The sequence below is a fragment of the Cebus imitator genome, unplaced genomic scaffold (assembly GCF_001604975.1).
Source record: "Cebus imitator isolate Cc_AM_T3 unplaced genomic scaffold, Cebus_imitator-1.0 Scaffold222, whole genome shotgun sequence".
NCBI lineage: Eukaryota > Metazoa > Chordata > Mammalia > Primates > Cebidae > Cebus > Cebus imitator.
In genome coordinates, this window is record NW_016107537.1 from 2,327,797 (window position 1) to 2,340,392 (window position 12,596).

Here is a 12,596-nt window from a genome sequence, read left to right on the forward strand (position 1 = left end):
TGCGCTTCATCTCTTTCTGAGCCACTCAAAGGCCAGCACAGTCTCATCTCTTACTATTTGGAAATTATATGCAGTTGACTTATCTGAGTTTGCAAAGTCCTGAATTTCTGAACTCTATTCCTTTCCTAAGAATAACAACTCCATTGGTTTCTATACAGCATTGGTTGTACCACCAAGGGGAAAAATAAGTAAACCAAAAAAAAAAAAAAACCCAAAACCTCTGCCAACTAAACCATGTCATGCCATATAATGCAAGTGCCATTGCGATGTGAAAAAGAAATCTGCATCGCAGAGTTGATAACGTGCAGTAAAACAGTACCAACATGACTGGCTGACATTAGTTGAGGTCCTATGATGCATCAGGCGTTGTAAATCTTTTGAGAGAGATGTCACTATTATCTTTACTTTACAGAGGAGGCGGTGGGGGCAGAGTGAGGTTCACACCCAGCAGCCCTCGCTCAGAAGGCTTCTGCTTGAGTAGAATTTGCATTGGCCACATCTCATCTACTTGCCATTCATTCAGTCATCCAGTGACAAGTGTTTATGGTCTCCTGCAGGAGTGTGTGTGTGGGGAGGGTGGAAAATTTCCCTTTTGGTGTTTCAATCTAGTGGAGGGATAAAGTCTTGCAGCAAAATGTGAAAGAGACCATTCAAACATTTAGGGACTCAAGTGAATATAAAGGAGTTGCGGAAAGCTCCACTTAGGAGGTGACATTTGAATCAGATCTTCAAGACTAAGTAGGAATTTGCTTTTAAAGAGGGGTTGGAGGAGAAAGGACCAGGCTGGGGGTGAGGGAAGCACAGGTATAGGCAGGGTGAGAAAAAAGGGGGCTTTTGGTCTGAGACCCTGTGAGGAGGCAGCATGGACAAAGGGGCTGCAGGGAGCTTTGGGTTGGGAGAGGATGCAGCTGGAGGAGTCACTGATGTCACCTGGGTATTATTAATGTCAATAATAAGCTTATATAGAATGACCCGATCACTACAATAAACAGTCCTAACCATGGTACACTAATCAACATGACAGCATTGGAGAATTTATTCAAAGTCACTTGGGTCTAGAGGTGATCACTGTTTCCCCAGCCGAAACCCAAGGGCAGCCTCGCTTCTGGTACACACTCTCTCCCTCCCCTGGCTCATGTTCCTGTGTGACTACGTTCCTCCAGCTCATGACCCAAGGGAATGCAGACCATCTCTCTGCCAGTGTTGGAGACCAGATCCCATGGAAGGGCACTCCTGTCCATGTCCCCACTCTGTGGGGCCCCATGCCCTGGCAGACACTGCTAGTTGCCAACAGATACCCTTCTCCCCTTCTTGCTTAATTTAAAAAAACATTCTATTTCGGATGGCAATGTGTCAGTGAAAAGACCACATTTTCTAGTCTAGTCTGCAGCTACGAGAGCCCAAGTGACCTAGTTCTATATGTGGAACCATTATGTGGAATTTTCAGTAGGCTCTGTCGTGATGGGAAGGGGTGGTGTTCCACACTTTTCTATCCTCCCTCACTTCTTCCTACTGTCAAAATGGGGAATATGGACTTGCTGGCTGGAGTGCCAGCAGCCATCCTGGGCTATAAAGTCACTTTGAAGATAAAATCCAGGCTCCAGGATGGTGGATCAGGAAGACAGGGGCCCAATTTCCTAGTAACACTTTGAGGCTGCGCCATCGGCCTCTGCTTCCTATGCGAGGCTGCTTTTACATGAGAGAGAAAAGGAGTCCTAACTTAATGCCTTGCTGTTTTTTTCACAGAAATGTGCAGCCAGATCTAATGATAGGCGGTTTAGGGTGGAAAGCAGAGGAAGATGACAGAACCACAGGACCACATGAAGGGAAGGAGAGGGTCCCCCAGGAAAGCCTGCTGTTTGTTAGACAGAACGATAGCATACCCACTACAAGGAGCTGCTGTTTGCTGGGCACTGACTGAGGGCCTGGCCCTCTGTGAACCTCACCACCTGCATCATCTCACTTCATCCTCACGAGAGTGGGGGCACGAGGACTCTCTTATGACCACGGCTATTCTCAATTTACAAACGAGGAAACAAAGCCTCAGAAAGGGCTCTTTCTCAGGGCCACGAGTTGGGAGCTAGATTCCACTCTGGGTCTGTTTGGCTCAGGGACAAACCTTGAAACACAAAGACCCCGGGAAGCTGTGCAGATGTGAAAGCCGAAGTGGCCAAATCAGATCTGTGGTTTTGTGTCATCACAAAAGTGAAAGAAGCAGTTCACAGAAGGGAGTGGGGCATGCAGGGCAGAGGCAGGAAGGACAGGCGGACCCTGCGATGACAGGGGCTGCGCAGAGGTGGGCGATACCTGGGGTGGGAGAGTGTGTTGGCCCAAGTGCTGACCGGAGATGCTCCTCTCAGGCCCTCAGTAAGGCTGGCCGCTGTTAGGGATTTGACTCACTGGTTCCCATTGACAGCCACTATAGATGAATGCACTCTATCAAGTCCGTGTCTGATTAAATTCAAACAACTTGGGAGTAGTGCTCAGGAAGTCTGCTGATTTTTTTCAATACAGGTCAAGTTTTAAATTATGAACTTTTCAGAGGGCAAACTCAGATTGCTTAGTGTGCATGTGTCCTTGTAGTGTTTTTGAGGGAGTCATTAGGGGCATGGGAGAATGAAGCAAAAATTAAGAATCTATTAAAGAATCACTCAGCTAAGAATCAACATGGTATATCAGATTAGGCTCCATTTGATCTCATGGCAGTATGCATTAGACCAAAGTGTTATTTAGGTGTCAAGGATTTTGTTTTGCCAATTATCAAGCGTAAGAAGCTTCCCAGTTGCACCAAATCAAGGAAAACGATGAATCGACCTTTGCTTACAACAAAAAGAAACCATGTATAAGTTCCTCCTGTTAGGCAAAAATGAAGGATTTAAATTGCCTTGGTTCTTAATAATAGTTTTACTTTATGTTTTTCTTGCTAGTATTTCAAATACATGGTCCGTCTTCACCAAACTAGAGATAGCTTATATCAAGTAAAACATGTTTGCCTGGACTGAATGGTGTCATTGCACACTCACGGACCATGCACTCACCTAATTCCATGCTGTCCTGCCTTCCCCATTTATAGGATAACTGCAATACTCAGAAGCTGGTGGGTGGAGCCCAGGCCTCTATCATTCAGTTGCCATCACTGTACTTGGTGGGGCCTCAAAGGATGCTCCAGACCCCATTTTCCTGCTTCCCTTTTTGAAAGAGTTGTCTGTGGGTGCTACACCCACTCCCTGCAGCCAAGCGTCTGTGACTCACTCAAGGAGACTGCCGGGGCCATCCCCTTGGTCACCATGGCCTCCCTGTGACCAGGTCAGCGTATCCTTTTCTGTTCCTGTCTGACTTGACCTCTCAGCAGTGCTGTCAGGTGGACCTCTCCTGCCTTCTTGAAACCCTCACTCCTTGATTTCTGAGCAGTGATTTCCCTGGTTTTCTTCCAGTCTCACTGCCTGAGGATGCTGGGTTCCCTTCTCATCTCTCTCCACATGTTTTCTCTCTCTCATCCAGGTCAGGTCTTTTTAATTCCATCTGTAGGACATTAACTCTTGAATCTGCCTCTAACATTGACTTTTCTCCAGAATTCCAAGGCTACTCTACATCTCCACGTGGATATCTGATAGGTATGTCCAAATTAAGATGGCCTAAACAGAATCTGGGATTTCACACCGCCTGTCTCTGTAAGTGGCACTCCTCAGTTACTCAAACCAAAAATTGAAGAGTTATGCTTGATTCATCTGTCTCCATCACTGCCCTCAAACTCAATCCATCCAACAACTCTATCTCCAAAACATACTCAAACAGATCCTTTCTTTCCATCTCTGCTACACTCATCAGACCACAATGGAACCCACTGGACTCGCTTTTTTCCACCTGGTGCTATGCAAAGGCTCCAGCAGTAAGAGTTGTCTTAGCAGTAAGAGTTATCCTCAGGGGCTGGGCACGGTGGCACATGCCTGTAATTCCAGCACTTTGGGAGGCTGAGGCAGGTGGATTGCTTAACCCAGAAGTTTGAGACCAGCCTGGGAAATACAGTAAAACCCTGTCTTTACAAAAACTACAAAAATTAGCCAGGCGTGGTGGTGTGTGTCTGTAGTCCCAGCTACTTGAGAGGCTGAGGTGGGAGGATCGCTTGAGCCCAGGAGGTTGGGGTGCATTTCGTCATGACCATGCCGCTGAACTACAGCCTGCAACAGAGCAAAACCCTGTCTTAAAAAAAAAAAAAGTTATTCTCAGAAAACTCAAATCAGATCATGTCACTCTCCTGTTTAAAAGCCCCCAGTGTCTCCTCATCACGCCTGGCACAAAATTCAGACTCCTTCCTTGCCACCTTCTCCAGGCCCATCTTGTCTTCTCTTGCTGTTGCTTATTAAGCAGCAGCCATCCTGGGTTCTTTCCTGCTCCTTTTGTCTTGGGGTCTTGGTGTCAGCTGCTCCCTTGTCCTCAAATGCTGTTGGCTGGCTCCTGGTCATCATTCAGAACTCAGCTTAAATGGCACCTCTCCAGAGTAACCTTCCTAGATGACCTACCATCTCAAGCACTTCCCTCGTACCCTATGCTAATGTTTTGCACTGTTCATGTTGCTAGCTTGTACTTTTCTCGTGTACTTATTTTCTGCCTCATTCTCCTAGAACGTAAGCTTCATGAGAACAGGGATCTTTTGTGTCTTCTTCCTGCTGTGTCCCAGGACCTGAGTTGGCGCTTCGCATTTGGTGTGTGTTCATTAAAGATCTGTTGAATGCTTGAGTTCCAAACTGTCTTTTGCTCCATGTGTTCTGATATTCTCTTTATTATGGTCTGCTTTGTTGAGTAATGTGTTATGATAATCGAGGTTTATTCATAGGCACTGAGTTTCAAAAGATGATGCATATTTAGTGTATGATTCATTTATTTAAAATTCTAGACTTTTGAGTGCAGCCTATGACTCAAATACTGTATTGGTGGAAAAACTTTCAAATCATCAACCACACATATTTGGATTTTACCAGCTCCATGGCACATACAAAAAATAGCCAGTATTTAGAGATTGTTCTTATTAACATTCTAGACATTTGTGGATATTAATTTTTAATTCTCATATAATCCTATCAGTATGAAACTCTTATCCCCATTTTGTAAATTGGCTGAATCTGTTAGTTCTCTAATGCTGTGTAACAAATTCCTGCAAATGGAGTGGCTTTAAAACAAGCCCTATCTACGAGTTCACAGTTCTCTAATTATGGCCAGACTCCATCGGGTTCTCTGCTCAGAGTCACAAAAAATCAAGATGATCAAGGGGTAGGGCTCATGTCTGGAGGCTTTAGGAGAAAATCTACTTGCAAGCTTATCAGGGTCGTTGGAGAAATCCAGTTCCTTCTGGCTACTATACTGAGGTCTCTGTTTCATTGCTGGCTGACAGCTGTGGGTTACTCTTAGCACTTAAAGACTGCCTGAACTCCTGATACATGACCCTCTGCTGCTTTGGGTCTCTGACTTCCTCTTCTGCTTTCAACCAGAGAAAACGCTCTGCATTTTTTTTTTTTTTTTGAGACAGGGTCTTATTCTGTCACCCATGCTGGAGTGCAATGGAATGATCACAGCTCACTGCAGCCTCTCTGAGTAACTGGGACTATAGGCACACACCACTGTGCCTGGCTAAATTTTAAATGTTTTTATCGGCAGGGTCTCACTATGTTGCCCTGGCTGGTCTTGAGCTCCTAGACTCAAGTGATTCAGCCTCCCAAAGTGCTGGGATTACAGACATGAGCCACCACACCTGGCCAATGCCTTGCTTTTAAAGGGCTTACCTGTCTGGGTCAGGCCTACTCATCTATTCTCCTTATTTTATGGTCAATTGACTCAGACTTTATTATACTACAAAATCCCCTCACATTATTATCTATTAGTGTTTGACTAAAAAAACAGAGACAGGAATCTTGGGGAAGTATCTTTAGAATTCTGCCCACTGCACTGAGGTTCAGAGAAGTTAGGTGATTTCCAAGGTCATACAGCCAGCAGTGGAGGCCAGATTCAAATCAAGGCATTCTGGCCCCCAGAGTCTATGACCTTAAATAATACCCTACAAAGTGATGAGAATCCAGTGCTGCCTTGGAAATTCTGCTGGGCAGATTTTCTAACAATCTGATGTAGCCGTGCGGGTGAGAGGCACTGGGCTACTTTGTTCATAAGGACGAGAACTATCAATAGTGCCTCGTCCACTCACTCCCACCAGCTCTGATATAACTGAAGACAGACATGACCAAAAAAGTCGGGATTCTGCTTTTCAATGGTTGGGACCCATGGATGCTGCACTGTTTTCCACGAGTCAGCAGCACCATTTTCAGGTTTACACTGCCCCCAGAGCTTGGTTACCCCTCAAATCCTTTCATCATCAGCATGAGTGAAATCAATATGACTCTTGTTAACAAGAATATTATTATTTCACACATGATAATTAAGCCCAAAATGCAATCTGTGCTCACACATGACTTTAATTAGAACATCTTCTAGACAGCCATATCAAGTGTTTAGTTTTCTTTTCTTTTTTTGCCACTTGACTGTGACAGGGATCACTTTACAGCAACAATATTGTCAGTTCAAGTCCAGATTGGTACCTTTTGGGGTGAAGGGTAAAAGATGAGGAGCTAGGGTTGACTTTGATCAGTTCTAAGATACAACACCCCCGCCAGCCCACTCCTTTCCAGCTGTGCTGGCACAACACATCTTGTTCTTAGTGAATGAATCCAAGTCATCCAATGAAATGTGACTTATTTGAGTTGATGTTTCCATGAGATGTGTGTTTGGATCATTCAGAGGAAGAAAGCCACTTCTCTATGCCAGCCTGAGCTTTGGCTTCTTGGAAGGCCCTGTGCACGATGCCCAGGCTCCTTGTGACATGGTCGGGACTTAGAGCCCCAGCTCCCCATGGCCAAAGTTACTGGCCAACAGCCAGGAACAACTCTCTGCCCTGCCTTGGGCCATTCTTTCCTGGAGAACTGATGCCCAAGAGGCTGCTGGACCTTGCCATCGGCCATGATATTCTCAATTCTGAGGCTCCTTTATATTTTAATTCACAGGAAGAACAGATGTAAACTTGGAATTTGGATTCCTTTTGTACCTGTTACTTCCTAATTTGCCAGATGTTACCTTATCCCATGGTGTGAGTCAACAGAGATGAATGTTTAAAGCTGCAGTATACCTTTAAGGTCACTGGGTTCAGGGATTCCAATCCCAACATCCCTGGACATCTAAGGAGTCTAGAAGAGCACAGACAGGCTCTGTGCACAACATTTTTTGTATATACTTTTGCTGCTTTTCCTGGAGAGCAAGCTGTAGCTTTTATCAGATTCTCAAAGAGATCTTTAGATACCCAAGGTTAAGAACAGCTGAACCAATCTGACCATTTACAAATGCAGAAATAAGTGCCTCTTTGAGGATCTCAAATGGGTGACCAGCTAGTTTTGGTATGAAAAACTCGAGGGATAAGGACACTCAGGAGGTTTGGTGATGGATGGATGCAGTGGTGTGTTGGCAGTGACTTGTTCTGGGTTTTGGAACAAATTTACTCCTCTCTGCCCAACTCACTTTCAGTGACATCATGCTAGTACTTTGCAATTGGCAACTGGGGGAGAATTTGTACTATAGAAATCAGCAAATTCTACAAATTAGGATTTACTTTATTTATATTTGGAGAACTGGTTAACACTCGCCAGCACACCCCTGGATGGATGGATAGATGGATGGATGGATGGATGGTTGGATGGATGGTAGATGGAAGCAGTGAGAGCTAGAAGAGCTCATGGATTTCGGCTTTCACAACTAGAAGCATGGACATTCTGGGAATGCTTATGGAGACATGGAGGGAGGACCCCCAGCATCAGTCCGGGAGAATGATCCTTGTGTGCTGGGAGGTGAAGTATCTAAATAAGTGAGAAGAGAGGTGATTTGAGCTAGGAATCTTGGCAGATATCCCCAGGGCAGAGGCAGAGGAGAGGAGAAAAAAGAATCATCAGGGCCAGAGGGATCAGTGGAAAACTGCAGGCCTCATAGAAAGCAAGTGCCTTGCTTGAGCAGAATGATGCCTCATGAGTTTCTTAAAAAGGAAAAGGTAGGGGTAAGGGGCTGTTTATCTATTAATACTTCAGCCCACTCTCAGCACCCAAATAATAGGGTGGGTGCATCAAGTCTTGGTAGCTAGCTATATATTTAAAAATACTTGTAGGAGTTGTTTAATTTAGGACCTTATAAAGACAATAAAATGACTTATTGAGAGTCAATAAAATGACTTATTATCACTAAACCAACACCCTGTAATGAAAATATTTTTTAGCTCATATAGAAGGAAACACCAAACTATAATGACTATATAAATGGAGAGATATACCATGTTTATAGATTGGAAGACTTAACATAGTAAAGAAGTATATTCTACCCAAATTCATCTTTAGGTTTACTGCAATTCCTTTCAAAATTCAAGAGGGAACATTTTGTAGATACACATGAGCTGATACTAGAATTTATATAGAAAAAAATAACACAAGAATATCTAGAACAATTTTGAAAAAGAATAATAAAGTTGGAGAAATCATACCTGATTTTAAGACTTAACATATAGCTGTAGTAATTGAGATTGTGGTACTGGAAAAGGGATAGACTGGTAGATTAATGGAACAGAAAAGAAAGTCGAAATATAAATACACATAAATATGGCCAAGTGATTTTTTACAAAGTCCCAAAAGCAATTCAATGGATAGGCTTTTTAACAAATGGTGTTTTATTGGCTATCCTCAGTAAAAAAAAACACCCTCAATCTAAGCCTCATATATTGTGAAAAAACACAGAATTGATAATATGCCTAAACATAAAATGTAAAACTCTTAAAACTTTTAGAATAAAACAGGAGAAAAATCTTTATTACTAGGGTTAGGCAAATATTTTTTAGAAGACCTAAAGCACTATCCATAAAAGAAAGATAACATTAATTGGACTTCATCAAAATACTTTTATTATGCAAAATATATTGTTGAAGAGGATGAAAAGACCAGATATAGACTGGGAGAAAATATTTACAAATTACATATTTGATCTAAAAAGTTGTACCTAGAATGTATAAAGGTAGCTCTAACCTCAACAGTAAGAAAACAAAGAATCCAATTAAAGAATAGAGAAAAGATTGGGATAGACAGTTTGCCAAAGAGACCCAGATGGTAAATGAGCACATGAAAAGATGCTCAGCATCATTAGTCATTAGGGACATGCAAATTAAAGCTATGAGGAGATACCATGACACACACATTAGAGCAGCTAAACTAAAAATACTGACAATACCAGCAGGGGAAAGATGAGGATCAACTGGTCTCTCATGCATACATTGCTGGCTGAAATGCAAAATGGATCGTATGCTCACTTTGGAGAGAGTCTGACAGTTTCTTATAAGGGTAAACGTAGATTTACCACATCGCCCAACAGTAAATTACCTATTTTAGATAAAAGAAAAACGCACATCCATACAAAAATGTGTACATAAGTGTTTACAGCAGTTGTGTCTGTCATAGCCAATGTGGAAAACAAAACAAATTTCCCTCCACAGGTGAATGGATAAACAACCTGTGGTATAAACATACAATGGGATAGTTCTCAGAAATCAAAATAAATAAAATCCTACCACACCACCAAAGGGGGCCTTAGGTTTATCTGTAACGTTTTAAGGTTTTCGTACAGACTATTTTCATGTTCTGTTTGTTGATGAATTTTTAAAATTGATGTTTCTTCTTTTACAAAGCATGAAAACTAAAAGATCATACCTCCCTGCCTGGTCCATGTCCGGTCATGTAGATAGGCTCTCCCTCACCAAGGCCAACCCCTCTCCTTGAGCAATAGGTTCTAGCCTCCCTCCTACTCCACCAAATTCCTTCTCATTCTCTCTTGCATCATCAGCTTTTCTCTTTCTACTAAATTATATCTATCAGCAAGTACACAGATGGGCTATTAATTTCCCCATCTTAACAAATAAAGAAATCTCTCTTGACCCCATTTCCCCCTCCAGTTGTAGCCTTATTTCTAGAAAGCAGTGTCTGTTCTGTCTTCAGTTTCATTCCTTCTTTCTCTCCTCTCTCAATTCAGAGCTTTTCACACCCTCTTCTCCAACGAATCCTTTTTTGCCAAATCCACAGATGTTCTTCTGTCTCCACTTCACATGGCCTTTTAGCAGTGAATATGCAGGTGATCAGTCTCTCCTTTTTAAAGCGCCTTCTTCACTGGCCCGAAGGTGCCATAGTGTTCATGCTTCCCTCCCACCTCACCAGCCCTTACTTCCCCATCCCCAGCTTTGCTGGCTCCTCCTCATCCCCTGACCTCCTAAAACTGCAGAGCCCCAGGGTTCAGTTCTTGGTTTTTTCTCTACATTCATTTCAGTGATGAACTCATGCAATTTCCTAACTTTACAGACTACATTACCTCTAATTTAAGATGCCCTCAATTATAAGATGCACCATTAAGTTAAAGTTCCACTAAGGAAGAAAAAAGCACTGTCAATCAAACTTTCTTTTTTTTTTTTGAGATGGAGTCTTGCTCTGTCACCCAGGCTAGAGTGCAGTGACACAATCTTGGCTCACTGCAATCTCCACCTCCTGGGTTCAAGTGATTCTCCTGCCTCAGCCTTCTCATTAGCTGGGATTACAAGTACACACGGCCACGCCTGGCTAATTTTTGTGTTTTTAATAGAGATGGAGTTTCACCATGTTGGCCAGGCTGTTCTCAAACTCCTGACCTCATGATCCGCCCTCCTGGCCCTCTCAAAGTGCTGGGATTACAGGCGTGAACCACTGCGCCCTGGTGCCAATCAAACTATTATATCTTATCATCCCATTTCAGATGTCTCTTTGTTTTCAGAGTCCCTGAACTGCTCTGGGATGAGTGATGATGCTTCTCCTTCCCAGCACCCCTCTTGGGAAACAGGGTTCACACTCTTCCTTCTATCCCTTTCCTTCTGACTCTCTTCATCACGCAGCCTGTGGAATCCTTATACGATCTGGGAATGGTATCACCTGTTACTACACCCAGCTTTGCCACATATAGTTGTGCACATCACAACCTGTATGAATTTATTCCACTGGGTTGTGCAGTATGTAATCTGTACAACTATACATTGTTGCCTGACTTCACCCATTCTTCCAAGGCTTTTTTTCCTCTTTATAATATGGTCTTAGTCGATTTTTTGTTGCTACCATTGAGCACCTGACGCTGAGTAATTTATAAAAAAGAGAAATTTATTTTTTACAATTCTGGAGTGTGGGAAGTCCAATGTTCAGGGGCTGCACCTGGTGAGGACTCTCTGCAGAGTCCTGAGGTGGCTCAGGGCAACATGTGCTGAGAGGGCTCACCAGAGATGGCCAAAGTGACTTTCATATGAGACCCACCTTTGTGACAACCCATTAATTCATTAATTTATGCATGGGTCCATTCATGAGATCAGAGCCCTCATGACCCAATCATCTCCCAAAGGTCCCACCTCTCAATATTGCTGCATTGGGAACCAAGTTTCCAACACATGAACTTTTGAGGAACACATTTAAACTACAGCAAATGCCTTGTCCTGGACTTTTGAAACTTGAAAGCAAGAAAGAGACGCTTTAGTTCTGTGCATTCTTCTCTGTTGTTTCTTCCCAGAGGCAACCACTGTAGTCTTGGGCTTTTTGCTCCAGTTGAGCACCCCTGAGCTTACCTCTGTGGCTAGAAAAAACATGCCCTAACTGACATGGGCTGAGAGCCCATCTAGGAGCCATTCACAGTGGCAAGGGGTGGCCCTTGTTTTGCTTAGCCAATCAGAAGGCTCCCCTGGTTATGAGGGTGGAGTCCATCTTAACCAAATGTCAAGGCTGCTACCACTGGGGGAGGAATGGAATGAATGTGGGGGCACCCATTGGGTCTACTCCATAGGGTCAAGGGCAGGGATGGAGTTATTGGGATAAAAGAGACTCGGGCCTGTGCTTAAGTTCACAGACAGGGAGTAATTAAAGATATCGGAGGGAAGAGCCTAAGTGTGGTTAGGAGCAAAATCCTAGAGAACAAATGAGATGTGGGGGGAGGGTCTAGATTTGAAATGAGGGCATGAAACTTCTTCTGGATGGAGGATGATGAAGAGACCGGCTATGAAGGCGTTAGTGAAGGCAGGGATGTGAGCGCCTCTCACGGCCTTGTTGCCTCCAGGTGGGGGAGCAGTGCAGCTGGAGATATTGGTAGCATGGGCAGCTTCATGGTACTTTCTGGGAAGTGTCCAATGTATAATTTTAATTGGCTCTTTTCATTAAATAGAATTGATATTATTTTAAGAGCTAGGTCACTTGAAAATTAGGATTTTCATTCACTTCTCAAATGAAGAGAATGTGCCTTTGCCACATGTATGTCTGAGGAATTCGGAAGAATAAATCATGACTTCAGGGAATGTGTGTGCGAAGATGTTTAAAAAGTCACTTGTGGGACTTTGCCTGGCTTGGTGGTTAGGAATGTGGACTCTGAAATCAGGAGGCCTGGGCTCACATACAGGCTCTGCAACCTCAGGCAGGCTCCTGAACTCCTCTGTTTCTTTGCTAAAGTGTGGGCAGGATATCACTATTTTCGGTGTAGGC